This window comes from Octodon degus, unplaced genomic scaffold (assembly GCF_000260255.1).
Source record: "Octodon degus isolate 3935 unplaced genomic scaffold, OctDeg1.0 scaffold00056, whole genome shotgun sequence".
Classification (NCBI taxonomy): Eukaryota; Metazoa; Chordata; class Mammalia; order Rodentia; family Octodontidae; genus Octodon; species Octodon degus.
In genome coordinates this window covers 4,542,386-4,554,130 of record NW_004524632.1, presented here as the reverse complement: position 1 = coordinate 4,554,130, position 11,745 = coordinate 4,542,386, and the positions used below count along the sequence as shown (strand labels likewise).

Below are 11,745 nucleotides of genomic sequence, written 5' to 3'. Positions count from 1 at the left end.
CATGAAACAACTGTTACAAATTACCATCTGCAGTGCAGTAGCTTAGTTCCCAGGTATCAGTACTGGTGTCTCTTGAAGCAGTCAAGTTGGCAGTCAACATTAATCGCCACAAGTGGCATTGGCACCTTGCACGTAGCTCAGAAGAGTAGAAGAGAGAGCTCCCAGAGGGACCAGGACATTTGTGGACACTTGATGTAGACAAGGTGATCTTGCAGAGCAACAGGGAGGAAAATGATCTTCTCAGTGGACAGGGTTTCTCTGATTGCATCTCTTGCTACCCCCTCCATAGCTGGGCTGCAGCCTCCCTGTTCTTTGTCATGTGGAAGCTTCAGGAAGTATGTTCTTGCCTCAGAGTTCTTGAGGATGCTGTTCCTTTGCTTGGAGTGTTTCTCCCCGGATGTCTGAATGGCTTCATTTAGCTGAATGCTCACATCTCTGTCCCTAAGAGGGACTCTTCTAAAGAGGAGGAAATCAAATATCACTTCCAGGTATTCTTTAGCCCCTTATATGTGCCATTTCATAGCTTTTAATGACATTTTCTAGAATTAACTATAAACATCCGTTTTTTTTTTTTTTTTTACTATTTTGCTCTTAAAATGTAAGATTCACCATGAGATACATTTTGTTTTACTTACTGTTCTTTGCCCAACACTGAGTTTTCAAGAAATACTTGCTGAAAGAACAAATGAACCATACAGACACTGGTCCAGTGGTTTCTGGGAATTATTTGGGTTATATGCACATATTGCTTAGTAGGTTGTATTAGCCTCACTCTGGGGAAACAGTCACTGTTTATTAGTTTTCCTTTAACCGTCTCTGTCCAAGATGACTCACATCATACTGAAGATTTTAAAACTTGATGTGGAAAATATGTCAGCTTATGCATCTCTCTTTCCTGCTGAAAGCCTCAAGTGACTTCCTAGTGTATGTCAAATGGGATTTAGGTTCCTTCCACTGCTTCTTGGCCCCAACGCCATCCATTTTCTTCCTGAGTGCCTGGCTTTTCTCCTTGTCCTCTGCGTTTTGCTCTCCCCCCACTAGCTTCTCTTGCTTCTGTTCTGTTCTGTTCTGTGAACAGCACCCCAGATTTTCCCCTTAGAGACTCTCAGCTGGTGCTTCCTTCCGCCTACACCACTGTCACCCCATTTCCCCTTGCCTCATCCTTTCCCATTCCATGCAAACCTGATCTTGTCTGAGGGACTTTCCTCGTCACCCAGGGGCTCTGTCTTCCACATCATTTTGCTTTCTCATGGACACTTGCTGCTTCCTAAACACGGTTTTGCTTATTTCACTTGCTTACCCTCGATCTCCCTTCTCTGGAAGGACCTTGTTCTGTTCTATTTGTTACTATATTTGTGGTTCCTTGACAAATAGTGCCTGAAACCTAATAGGTATTCAATAAATATTTGCTGAATAAATAAATATTTCATCAGTCACACCATTTATGGGGGTGAAATGCTGGCCTTAGGAACATAGATTCTCTTAGAAATAATGTGAACACTTTGGGGGACTTTCTGTTTGCAGTAACTCATAATAAATTGACTTCCTTCACTCTCATGCTTCTCTTCAAAAGCCATTCTTTATTTAAAAAAAACATTAATTTCTAGCCACTGCTTATAAATAAGGTGCATTTTGTCCCTTGTACTCTTCCTTTGAAGACTTTTTTTCTGATCTATCCTTCTTATCTGAATATTGTGCTTCTTTTATGATAGAAGGTAGGTTAATACCTGCCTCTCCTCCACAGGGTCTTTTCCCTGGGTTTCTGGTTTATCAGCTTCAGGCAGTCTCTGCTGATGTTAAGAAGAAAAGTATTAATCTTCTTTATTTATTTTATGTATTATTTATGCCCCACCTGCTTCCAAAACCAATTTGAGGCAGTTAACTTCTCTTAATTACTTTCTACCCTTGTTCTTTGAAGCTTCCAGAACTCGGTGAGGTTTCTCAGCAGTGCCACTGGGCCTTTGATTCCTTTTTTGAAAAGGATAGCCTTGGACTGGATGATCTCTGGCCTCTTTCATGGTTGTGACATTTTGAGGTTCCCTTCAGAAGGCAGAGGCAGTTAATGGCTAATCAGCTGGGGACACCATGTCACTCACTCACCCTCTTCCTTCTCTGAAGTGGGCATCTTTGCCACTTCCAGCTCCACTTCTTAGGTTACTCATTTTGAAGCATGATATCCCTACAGCAGGTCCTCTTCATCTCCGGGGTCATCATGGATACAACCAACCACAGATAGAATATACTTGAAAAGAAATCACATCTTTAATAATGTTGTAACTTTTTCTCTCCCTGTAACCACTGCCTCAACTATTCATGTGGGGTCGATGTCAGTTTTGTGTTGCTATAACAAAATACCCGACACTGGGTACTCTATAAAGAAGAGGTTGATTTAGTTCAGGTTCAGAGGTTGAACAGAATGATGCTGGTATCTGCTCAAGGCTTGTGAGGGCCCCAGGGAGAAGCATTCCAAGAGAGGAGGCGTCTGTGAAAGAGAGACCATGCGGTGTCATGAGAAGCAAGAGAGCTGGGAGAAGGACCATTTTTGCTTGTAACAACCACTTTTGTGGGAATAAGAACATACCCCAGAAAGAAAAGCATTCATACTCCTCAAAGATCAAATTCCTTCTCACTCAGCTCCCCTTCTTAAAGATTCTAGGATCCCTCAGCATCACTGGCCTGAGGGTCAAGTTTCACATGAACCTTTGGATGATGCAGTCAAACCACACACACACATGGCATGCGGCACTCACACTGTGTCATATATTAGACGTGACCTAGAGGTGCTCCAAGGGTACATATGAGACGGTGTGCATAGGCGATGTGTGAACGACACGCCATTGTGTATTAGGGACCTGAGTACTCATGAATTCTCTTAACCATTGATGGCCAGGAACCAACTTCCTGAGAATGTTGAAGGACGATTATATATTTTCTTTTTTATTAAAAATGTGACATTTTAGGTTAGCATATAATGGGACATGGGATACCATTTACTGAGTGCCTCTCTGTGCTAGACACCACTAGTTACCTCACACAAGCTTATTGATTTATAAAATTTCTTTTTTTCCCAAAATTTTATTGATAAACAGATAGCAATGAGACAGTTTCAAATCAAATCGGAAGTATAGTTTCAACAAATAATACACTGCATATATTCTTCTTAGTGGTTAATTGCTGTACAAGATGCGGACTTGAGATCCTATTTACAAACACCATTAGAACAAATCATTCTATTCATTAAGAGAATGCAACTATATATGATTTATAAAATTTCTATTCAGTGTTCCTATACTTGTCACAAAGGTTACGTTCCAGATACCCCTGCGACAAGTGAAGATCTGCAAAGTAGTGATATTATATTTAGTTTAATATTTGTGTATATTTTAAGGCTTTATAAACCTTCCCCACACTCTTATAGCCCTTTCCCAAACTTTTAAAAACTCTTCTAATGTTCTTAACCATTTTTTAAACTCACAAACCTACATGATTCTAACAATATACATATACTGTACGGTACTGCAAAATCCCATGATATAGTGAAAAATCCGTGATAAATATATATTTTTTGAGATTGTTGTCATTTAATTAGATTTACCATGAAAATAACCTTGGTTCACCGCTCTACCCTCCTCCTTCACATAGCATCTTGCTTCATACACATACAGCACAGGAACCCAGAGGCCTCCTCCCTGCTCAAATGAGGGCAAGGAATATCACTAAATGGATGTGGCCTCCTCCAGACAGCATGAACAGGAAGAATAAAGATATCTTTATGACTGACTTATTGTGCTGCTTTCTCAGGACAGAAGCAGGGTGAGGTCTAGGATCTCTTAGAGATCAGAATTTGCCTGTGGAGCACAGAGCTCCTGTTTCACCCAAAGTGGGGGCTGTGCCTAAGAGAACAGGGCTAGGACTGGCTAGGCTGGAAGTTCTTAAGTATATATGTGAGGGTAGGGGAAGCCAAACATTCTTTTTCCTCCTTTCCATCCAGACTCCTGTCTTCTGGGGAGAGGGTATGCGATCCTGCACAGGAAAAGTGTCAGCCCAATTCTCCCAAGGTTTCATCTGCTTCCCAGAGCATCCAGCAGGCAGAGAGTAGGCTACTTCCCGAAGCTGCCTCACCCCACCCCCTGCTCAGGGCTTCTCTCCACCAGTGAGCACCAGGGCCTGCAGGATGTCAGACAGCGACACAATTCCTTTGACCACATCACTCTCGTCCACCACTACGAGTCGGTGAACCTGGCACAGAGCAGAAAGAAGGGATGCTTAGTGCTAGCCTCAGTAAGAGTGTACCCTGCACCCTGCCCGCTCCAGCCATCCCCCACTCCTCCAGGCTGGTCCCTACCTCTGCCTCCACCAGCCTGTTGATTCTGGTCTCCAGAATCTCATGCAGGTAGCACTTGAGAACACCCTCAAAGTAGCGTGATGGATGCTGCAGGGCTTTGGTCACAGACACGTCTAGGTTGTTGTAAGATTGATAACATCAAACTTGGAGCAGATGTCCACCATGCACCCTTTATCATCCACCACTGGCAGTGCAGAGACTCGGTGCTGTACAGAGATACCCAGAGTCATGTAGACAGGGCTGGTAGTGCGTGATAGGTTCCAGAGGCAACAGCGACGGCGGCAGTTGTGGTGGTGCAGCAGAGAAGCAGAAATGGGGGAGGGAAAGCCTTTATTGACTCTAAACACACGGAGAGGACTGAGGGCAGGGAGATGGGCAGATCCTCTGACCTGAGACAGGGAGCCTGAGACTTTATGAATGTCTGCCAGGGGCGGGAGTTTGAGGGGCGGGTTTAATGACGTATAAGGAGCTGATTGGAGGCTTCCTTGTGTGGGTGGGAAAGGTCACAGGAAGTTGTACCCAGGGCTGGAGCGTGGAAGGAGGAGGAAGTGGTCATTGGGAAGATAAGCTGTTGCTTTAAGGACTTCAGCCATATCAGAAGACCACCATAGTTCAGCAATTCTTACTAGGGTCATGACCTATCAGTGCGGACCATAGCAATATTGGCGTAGGTGCCATTCTGTAGCTCTTCTAGAGATTTAGACATGAACTCTGGCTTGGGGAACTCAGTGATAAACAATTTGAGGAACTTGAGGGTATGCTTGTGAGTAAGGACGTACAAGATGTTGCCTGATTCTGGTCAATAACTGACAGCCTGTGGATTTTGTTCGGAATTAAAGAAGAGACAGCATCAAGCAAGCTGGCATTAAGAGAGATGCAGATGAGTGCCTTGAAGGAACCCTGTAGGCACACCTCTCTCCAAGTTTCAATTTTGTGTTCTAGCTTGTAGATCTGTACCAAGGCTGACTTACAGTACTGGTGTAGAATACTGATGAAATCAGTGATGGTCAGTGTGCCCACAAACTTTGCTTCCTCCTGTCCCACAGAGGGGCAGCATGTACGCCACTAGTTACCAAAGCAAAGAAAGCTCTCCTCACTTGTAGGGAAATGTCGAATACAACCAATTTGGAGCCTGTGGGAATCAGATCACAGCAGCGATGAGACTTCATGAAGGAAGTATACACACTACTGTTGGATTCTGGGGTCTCTTCTGGGTGCTCATTTTCCTGAGCTGAGGAGCTACCTGAAGTTGCCATGCCCGTTGTGAGAGGCCGGCTAGTTTTTTGCTTCCATGATAAGCAATTTAGATTAATAGTTTTTGAAAATCCGAGAAATAGTGAGTCTGTGAAAGGCGAACCGTGAAATAGTGAGGGTCCACTGTAATGCCATCCTTAGCTTCCCTATTCTAGTGTATCTCTTGGTACAGAACAGAACAACTAAGGATTAGAAAGCTTTGGGAATTTAGCCAAGATGAAATGATGATAAAGGGTGGGATGAGGACTTGAAGCCTCCCTTAGCTGGTCCCTAAATTAGCCCCTCTCAGGATGGCCTCTGGAGATTTATCTGCCCCCATGGGTGGAAACCCATGGAAAAGAAACCCCGACTTTGAGCTGAGATTGATCAAGGGAAGCTGAAACATCTGCAGAGAGAATCAGTGATTCTCCCATTTTGTATCTGTGTATTCAAAGTGGTTGGGATAGATATATAGTTGCATTCTCTTAATGAATAGAATGATTTTTTCTAATGGTGTTTGTAAGTAGGATCACAAGTCTGCATCTTGTACAGCAATTAACCACTGAGAAGAATGTATGCAGTGTATTATTTGTTGAAACTGTACTTTCGATTTGATTTGAAACTGTCTCATTGCTGTATGTTTATCAATAAAACTTTGAAAAGAAAAAAAAAAGAATCAGTGATTCTCTTTGCTTTCTTTTATGTAGATACAGCCATGGCACAATAATTTTAGTGATGATGGGCAAATGGATAGATGGATGGATGGTATGAGAGTTGGCTATGGTCTTAAAAGTTGAAAAAGGGTCAGCCCAAGTATTATGGTTTATGTATAGGTGTCTGCTCAAGGTCTCATGCAGTCATTGGGGTGGGCTTGTAGAGTTTGTGATCAATTTATGATCCAGTGTGGGGATGATGGGTGTGAGTGCTACACTCGCCCTGGGGTGGGCAATCCACATATAAGGGAGGGAGAGAGGCTCACTAGCTGCCGCAGCTGCTGCTCCTCCCTTGGCTCTTGGCTGTCTTCTGCCGCCATGAACTGCTGCCCTCTGCCATGTGCAACTCTGCCTTGGAACCAGCCAAGTACGGACTGAAACCTCCACTAACTGTAAGCTAAATAAACCTTTCCTTCCTTTATTTTGGGAGCCAGATATTTTGTCCCAGCAACAAGAAAAAAAAGTAACCAAGACACCAGGTGACAGAGGAGAGACTGAACTGAAGGATATGCTTTTCATGCAGGTGGCATGCACAGCTTCCTTAAGACCTAGTGCCCGTGGAGACTGAATAGCTTGACACCACTAGAATGAATGAAGGATCAGTCTACAGTTTGGAGAAAGGATTGGAACTGAGGCTGCAGAGGCCAGGCTGTGAAAGTGCCCTTCGTATTTTCTCCAGTCATTTGGAATGAATCCCGAGGTGCTAGAGGGCCACTGCAGAAGGGAAGGAGAGCGGTGAAATGTGGTTTTATGAGCAAGCTTCCTCTCCTTGCACGTTATCTCTAGTTCTTAGCACCTGGCAAACTATTTCTGGCCAGATACCCAGGGAGCTCTCCCTCTGAGAGAACACCGCATCGTCCCCTTGGTAGTTCACAATGCTTGCCCAGAGCCTGTGAAACACCTGGGCCAGATACTGTTGGTGCCTGAATGGGGTTCTGAGAGTGGAAGGCCACATTATTCAGCCTTGAAAGGTGTTTTTCTATTGTTCTCTAGATTAGAAGGAAGCCTGCCCTTGCTTCAGCTGCCGAGGCATTCTGTGGGTAAGTTTTCTGCTGGAAGTGAATCAATGCCACTTTGAATTCATCCAATAAACTCAGGAAAACAAAATTAGATTACTGGCTCTCTTTCCTTTAGCAGCTCCAGCGAGCTGAGTACTTTGCTGCCTGCTCAGATACCTGGAGGGAAGAATAAGCAGTTTCTGGAGTGAAAGAGAAAGGAGCAGAGGAAAGCTATGGCAGCCTCCAGGCCAGGTGGAGGTTTTGTCTGTAGTTTTTCAAGGCCCAGGAAGGTTGCAGGACTCCTGGGGCAATGCTTTTCAAATGGAAGTGTAACTAACATTTGTAAACTGCTTGTCAGCTGGGAAAACACTTCCCAAACACATACCCTGAAGGTGCCTTGTGGAGGATTCATTAATTATCGGCTACTAGAAAGGGTGGTTTAAAACCTTAAGATAAAAAAGTCACAAGGAGAAAAGCATTTAAAAATTACTTAAAGTTGAATTTTGATGCTATGCCTTCATTTTAGGTTAAAAATGTCAAGTGACTGAGCAGGAAAATTTTTGCAAGTCCTTCTCCCCTGTCTGGCAAATTGGTCGATTCTGTTAGAAAGGCTCCCCATGATGGAGGGAGGTGTGAGTTGCGTCCCTAGAGGTTTCTGTGGGCCATGGAGTCAAGACATCCTTGGCTTAGTTAGAATCTGGGTCTTCAAACTTGAGTGTCCTGGGGGAAGTCGCTTCAGCTCTGTAACCTTTAGCTTCTGTCACTGAAGTGAGATCAAGGTTATCTGTCTCCCAGGGCTGCTGGGGGACTGACTCTGAGACTGGAAGTACTGCCAGATCTCAGTGATAGGCAGCAATAAAAGGCAGTGGCCAGTGTGGTGGGTGCTTTCATAACTCAGGCTTCCTGGTACCAGCTCCGTACCATCATGATTTGTTGCCTGTGCCTCATGTGATGTCCTCATGCTGACCCCAGAGCACCTTTCCATCCCTGCCTAGGGTAAATGTTTCGAGTTCTCTAACCAACCTGTGAGATTGGCGCTCTGAACATTTATCTTCCTACTTGTCCTTCAGCTTATTTCTGTCCCCTAATGCTATTGCTTGGAGCTCTCTTGGAAATGACGCCTTTTCCTTTTGTCACCTAACACCTGCCTCCTGCTGCAGCAGGTCCAAAGATCTTCCTTAGAAACTACCTGTGATAGCAGAATGATGCCTTTCCTCCTCTGAAGACATCTGGGTTCTGATTTCCACAAACTGAGAACTTCTTCTTCGTCTTCGTCTTCGTGTTTGGAATAGGGCCTCATGACACAGCTTGGACTCCTAGTGATCCTCCTGTTTTCAGCCTCCCCAGTGCTAGGATTACAGGTGTGCACCACCATACCCAGTCTCAGTGGCTGGCTCAGCATGCCTGGGGCAGGGCTTGCATGGCATGTGGTTCTGGGGATCGAACCCAGGTCTCATGCTTGCCTAAGCAGGCATTTAGTCCACTGAGCTATCTCACCAGCCCTATATAATTATGTTATATGGCAAGGGGAAATTAAGGTTGCAAAAGGAATTAAGGTTGCTCATTGGTTGGCTTCTGATGGAGAGATTACTCAAGATTGTTTGTGTGGGCCCAGTGGAATCACAAACACCCACAGAAGGGGAAGAGGGGAGGAGGAGAGGCAGGGTCAGAGCTATGCAGGGGAGGGAGGCTGAAGCTGCCACTGTCACCTTTTAGCCTATGCATCTGCAGTTGTAGGAGGCTTCTCGACATGGTAGAAGAACAGATTGTCCTTGATGTGGTAGAAGAAGAGATTCTCCTCTAGATCTTACAAGAAAATACTGTTTTGCAAACACCTTGATTTTTTTCCAAGTGAAACTTTTTAGACTTCTGACCTCTGAAAGGTCTTTGAATTGTTAATCTCTAGAAGCCCAAGTTAATGAATGTGTGATGTTTCAAACCACTAAATGCAACAATTTATTAGCACAGCCATAGATAACCAATGTTCTGCCCTTCCAGATAGACCATGGAGTTCAGCCCAGACTTCAAGATCAGAAGACAGTGTCATGTGGATTTCAGAACATTCCCAGAAGAACAGGAAAATAAGCAATTTATGACAAAGTACCAATCCAAACTCTGCCCTAGGTGCCCTCCGCCACTTTAAAATGGGGAAAAGATAACTTTATTATTCTCCACTAAATACCTCGGTCAATCCTCCATCTTTTCCTTGACACCATCTTTCGATTTGAATGTCTGGCACTATATACGTATTTTAATGTATTTGTTACAGGGTCTCAGTATGCAGCTCGGAATCGTAGTGATCCCTTCTGTTTTCAGCCTCCCAGTGTTGTGACTGCAGGCGTGTGGCACCATGCCTGGACTCAGTCACTGGCTCAGCACGCCTAGGGGCGGGGCCAGCATGGCATGCAGTACCAGGGATCAAACCCTGGTTCCTGAGCTTGCCTAAGCAGGCGCTTAGTCCGCTGAGCTATCTTGCTGTCCTGGGGGTGAGGCTGGCACAGCATGCCAGGGATGGAGCCCAGTAGCTGTGTTGGCCTAAGCAGGCACTTTAAAGAAAGGTCACTTTCAATCCGCAGGTGTCACTTTGGATGAAAAGGGATAGCAAAGATGTTCTCATTGCAAGGGAGCTGCTCCTACCAGCCTCAGCCTTCTGGTGAAAAAGTCTGAGTGCTGGTAGAAGTTCCCAAGCATGGGAGCACATACACCCCACATAGTGTGTCCACTGGAGGACTTCAGAGGAACACGTGGCCTTCTGTGGAGATCAGTGAGAAATGACTAGATCTTTAATGATCCTACCTATGAGCCAGTGAAATTAGATAATGGGACCTGTGCTAAGCAGCCACCTTGGGAAAAATAGATAAGCCCCAAAATCAAAAGGAAGGAAAATCCATTCCGGGCCAGCAGTAAGAGTCATTACTTACTCTTGCAACAGAAATCATATGTCATAGAAAGGTGAAAAGGTTTACTCTCTGGCCTGTTAACAGAAAGTTTGTTGAACTTCTGGTGTAAAACAGTAAATACACTAGGTTTTCCCTTTTTGGTGACACACAACAGCCAGTCATTGTGATAGCTGGTACTGGAACTCACGTCTTTTTCCAGTTGTTGCACATGCATGCTCACCGTGAGTATTCCATATTCAAGAGTGAAGCTTTACTTGTTCTTTACAAAGCTATCCTAAGCTTTGCTGTATCTCATTTTGGGCCCATCTGATACACACTTGTGGGGCTTCCTGGTAGTCACCAGTTCTAATCAGCCAGGACGGATGCCACGGCTGTGCATAGTTATTTTGAATATCGCTGTTGATATGCATACCAGGATCAGTCAAGGTCCTGTTGTCTATCAGGAACCGTGCCAGGTAAGTAAGCAGGGCTGTGATAAGAATTTGCTCTCAGCAAGGTATATTTTGACAAGAACGTACCAGCTGGCGAGGGAGCCAGAATTTAAACCCCTTTCCCACTGGCTTTTCACAGCCATACACTTTTTAGCACATTGTGCAGCTGCGTTTCAGGTGATGAAAAGCATTTTTCAATTTGATGGGTTTCATCTGCATTTTATTAGTCTATTTCTGGAAAAAAAAAACCATTTGTACATCATTTTCCTTGCAGTCTTGTCTTTATGATTCCTTTCCCCATCTTGGGTGGTGGGCCCAGGATTTGATTTTCTCTGCACTTCTGGCCCATTTCTCATTCTCAGAGCAATCTACCCTCCCTGACAACCCATCTGTCTCTCCTGCCCACTTAGGAGAACTCTGCCTCTTGCCAGTCCCCTTGCTTCCTCTTTCATACCATCCACCTAGTCTTCCCTGACCTTTTCCAGCTCTTTGGATGGCCCACTGCTCCTTACCAGGCTGTCTGATGAGTAGAAATCTTGCAGGTGGCACAGACAGCATTGGTCTCATAGCTTTCCCTGTTTTCATTCTGTCTTACAACAGGCTCATGTACTTGTATTTTAATGTTTGTGTTTTTCTCTCATTCAAAAAGAAAAAAATAAACAGAACCCATGACTAGTACCTGAATGCTGCCATTGCGGAGATTATCCAGGCGTCTGATATTCCTTTCCTTAGCTGTGTGCTTGCTGGAGTTGGGGGGCAGGGACTTGGGGATGGGTGAGTGGTCACTGCTCTTGAGTGTCACCAAAAATGGAAAATCTAGCATAGTTACTGTTTTACACCAGGAGTTCAACAAACTTTCTGTTAATGGGCCAGAGAGTAAACCTTTTCATCTTTTCATGATATATGATTTCTGTTGCAGAGATCCACCTTTGCTATTGTAGCACAAAAGCACTTAAACACAAGACATAAAGGGATGAATGTGACTGTGTTTCAATAAAACTTTATTAACAGAAGTGGGCCAGATTTGGCCTAGTGATTTGGGTTTTTTGTTACCTTCCATGCTGTCCTGCCTTGGAACAGCTGAGTAGGGACAAAATGTCTAGAGACTATGACCCAAAATAAACC

General features: G+C 44.5%; 1 pseudogene; it reads right to left on the bottom strand.

Moving 5' to 3' along the window:
• Positions 1 to 4,134: 4,134 nt before the first annotated feature.
• LOC101576226 lies at positions 4,135 to 5,607 on the bottom strand (annotated as a pseudogene).
• Between the last annotated feature and the right edge of the window lie 6,138 nt (positions 5,608 to 11,745).